Source organism: Lygodium microphyllum, chromosome 11 (genome assembly GCF_053477565.2).
Source record: "Lygodium microphyllum isolate KBCC chromosome 11, Lygodium_microphyllum_v1.1.10, whole genome shotgun sequence".
In the NCBI taxonomy this organism is placed as follows: Eukaryota; Viridiplantae; Streptophyta; class Polypodiopsida; order Schizaeales; family Lygodiaceae; genus Lygodium; species Lygodium microphyllum.
In genome coordinates this window covers 66,993,247-66,996,980 of record NC_141145.1, presented here as the reverse complement: position 1 = coordinate 66,996,980, position 3,734 = coordinate 66,993,247, and the positions used below count along the sequence as shown (strand labels likewise).

Sequence of the window (3,734 nt, the reverse complement as noted above, 5' to 3'; positions counted from 1 at the left end):
TTTATTGTATGTATTCAAGCAGTTAGCTCATACTTGTGAATGGGTGTGTGAGTAGATAGAAAGAGCATTTAACATGTGGTGCACATGTGTGCAAAGTCTATGACTACTATTTTTGAGGTAGAGCCATCTTTTAGTGTCTTTATAATACCTTTATAATCCTCATTTTTGGAAGACCAAGAATTATCTATTGTTCATTTCTACAAGCATCAACATCCTCGAGTATCGAACCACTTCTAGGTTAGTCTATGAAGCATGCATAGATGAGAATGGAGCTAGACATGTCAATATCATAGCTCAAGCAATTGAGAGCGTAGATTGTTGAAATGTGCAATGTCCAATTATTGGAATATTGTTATTGGTACCCTAGAGGGGTATCATTGTGTGATTTATGGTAGCCACATAGGAGGATGTGGACTTCATGGATAGATGTGGGACAAGGGTCACCACAAGTTGAATGTGGATCAGAGGATGCCACATAGCAGGCTATTGTCTTGAGGTTCTCTATATAAGAGACCTGCCATTGTATGATCATTAAGCATTGGAATATATTGTTGAGTGTTGCCTACATCGTTGTCTCTCCATTATGGATTTCCTTGTGTATTTTGATCCTCCATAGCATTGCACTAATCTTGCATTGCCCTAGGCTTAGTGGCGGTCTCATTTAGTTTCTTATCATGGTATCAGAGCTGGTCATCCGCTAAGCTTAGGTAGATTAGTGTAGCCACAGACAGAGAGAGAGAGAGAGAGATGCGGCCTCTGGACGAGCAGGAGACGACGGCGGTGTTTGAGAAACTCCACAAGTTTGTGGGATCCAACCTGAAGCACCTGGTAGAGAGGTCTGCCCTGGAAGGGGCCTCCTCTGCATCCTCCCCCGGTCGCTACTGCTTCTGCCTGCACAAGAACCGCGTCTACTACGTCAGCGAAGCCCTGGTCAAGAAGGCCACCAACATCTCCAGGGACAAGCTCGTGGGCCTCGGCACCTGCGTCGGCAAATTCACGAAATCCGGCAAGTTTCACCTCGTCGCCTCTTGCCTTGACCTCCTCGCCGCACATGCCAAGTTCAAAATCTGGCTCAAGCCGTCCGCCGAGATGTCCTTCCTGTACGGCAACCACGTCCTCAAAAGCGGCCTTGCTCGCATCACCGATAACACCCAGCAGAACCAGGGTGTTGTCATCTTCTCCATGTCTGATATCCCCCTTGGCTTTGGAGTCGCTGCGAAATCCACACAGGATTGCAGAAAGCTTGACCCAAACGGTATTGTTGCTTACCATCAGTCTGATGTGGGCGAATATCTGAGAATGGAGGATGAGCTATAAGAGTTTTCCTCCGGTGCAGAGCAGTGAGTTCTTCATCATACTTTGGTGCACGTTTGTTTCTGCCATTAGTTTAATTTCAGCAGAGGTAGCAAGTATCATTGGTATCCCTAAAGACTCAGGTGGTAGATATCTGAGCTAAGTAGCCCTTGGTTCAGGACTCAATAATCTGTTCACTTCAGATGAGCACTGAAGTTATCAGACTCACTGTTTAAGCACCACGATCACTACGCAAGCAAGTTGGGATTGAAAAATGATTGCAGTGAAAGGGATACTGAAGAAGGAGCCGGCACTGCCCTTCTCAAAATGGATCACGAGGTTGCCATTGTTATCCTTGCTTATAAGGAAGATGTTTGGAATAAGCGTGATCTGTTTCAGCGCGGTGGAGAGAGTGGTGAGCCTTCCGCCCCGCGATGGCAGCCCTGGTTCTGCCTTCCGTTGGAAGTGTTGGTGTTGGGTATCATCAATTGGGCTCCTCTACTGGCGTCTTCTTTCAGTCAGGCCCGTGGGGTTCCACCAAATGGAGCTCTTTCAAGGCCACTCAGAAGACTCAGTCACTTCCTTCTCGCCACCCGACCGTCATCAACAGCATCGAAATCTGCAGCCCAGATGATTTCGAGGTGCAGAGACTGTTGGGAACGTATGGCTACATAAATGATCTTATCTTGTGTGGTTTGAAACAAGCCTTAGCCCCTTAGCCTCTTATCCTTTCCATACCACTCCCTAAGATGAATCTCCATATGGAATATCTTTGGGAATCAAAATATATGTCAATCTTGGTTGTGGCAAGAGCCACATATTTAGTCAATGGCATATATGGCATAGATATTTTTGTGTCAAATCTAGTGACACATGTATTGAAAGATTGTGAACAATGATGTGCTCATTCACAATCTATACCTATGGATGTATTTTTTATGACACCTTTATTTGCGGGTGCCTTGCCCTTGCATGGACATAAAATGGATGTAATTCTCTCACCCATGTTTATGAGGGTCCTCTGCCCGAGCCCACGGGTGCTCAAAAAGGATATTTGATTGTGGTGTGCAGGAGTAGTGTACGTTGATGATGCACTACTTGGGTTGGTTCCTTCTCCCTGACACATGGGGTGTCTAAAAAGCACTTGGGTGGTTCCTCCCGAGCAGCATGGTGCTCGAAATGGACTTGAGGTGTCTAGGTTGCTAGACACATGCACACACATTTGTTGAACACTCCAATTTGTCATTGAGGGGGAGTGTTGAGAGAGTGAGTTTGGCAATGCCAAATCATTGGGGGTGAGAGGTGAGATGGTCACACTGATTGTACATTGAGGAGGGGTGTTGAAATGTGCAATGTCCAATTATTGGAATATTGTTATTGGTACCCTAGAGGGGTATCATTGTGTGATTTATGGTAGCCACATAGGAGGATGTGGACTTCATGGATAGATGTGGGACAAGGGTCACCACAAGTTGAATGTGGATCAGAGGATGCCACATAGCAGGCTATTGTCTTGAGGTTCTCTATATAAGAGACCTGCCATTGTATGATCATTAAGCATTGGAATATATTGTTGAGTGTTGCCTACATCGTTGTCTCTCCATTATGGATTTCCTTGTGTATTTTGATCCTCCATAGCATTGCACTAATCTTGCATTGCCCTAGGCTTAGTGGCGGTCTCATTTAGTTTCTTATCAAGATCGAGTAGATGAGAGATTACTTATTTGATGAGGTGATGTAGCAATGGATGTAACAACATCGATGTAAGCATTATTTCAATCAACTTCAACTCGTTATTTAGTATAGTGGATTTCAATAGACTCCCTACATTGTGTTGTATCTCATGGAGATTTCATCCAACTATGATGTTATAGGATGACTACCATTTTCACATTATGCTTCAAATTTTCTACATTACACATCTTGTGTAATTTGTCTCATTGCCCTCGTTGTGATAGGCTTATATAGATTAGAGTGTGGGTACTTATTCCATTTTTCATGTATTCATCTCTATAATTGCTTAAACATATGAGTTGCTCACTATGTCAACATGTGGTGGATATAGCTATACATAGGGACTTGGGCTTAAATAACATTTATCCTCTTGCATGAAAGATTGACCACCACATTGGACAGCCAGTTTCTCACACTAAAGTGATGACTTGAAGAGGATTTCATAGTCTCACTCTAAGATACATGCCTCATACTGATGTTCAAAGCGACGAAAATGTTCATAAAAATTTTTGCCCCCATCATCACAAAAAACGTCAATATTAGCAACTCTATAGAACCATTGCTATAATCGTCGCTATTTGAATCACTATGCCTATAGGAATGATTTGCCACGATAATTATGACACTAATAGTGACACATGCAATAAATTTGTGATGCTAATAGTGATGGTTACATGGGAAAACAATTTGTGGCAGGGAAATAAGCT

At 43.5% G+C, this 3,734-nt stretch overlaps 1 pseudogene; it reads left to right on the top strand.

Moving 5' to 3' along the window:
* The first annotated feature begins 524 nt into the window (after positions 1-524).
* Positions 525-2,880, top strand: LOC148028908 (uncharacterized; annotated as a pseudogene).
* The last annotated feature ends 854 nt before the right edge of the window (positions 2,881-3,734 follow it).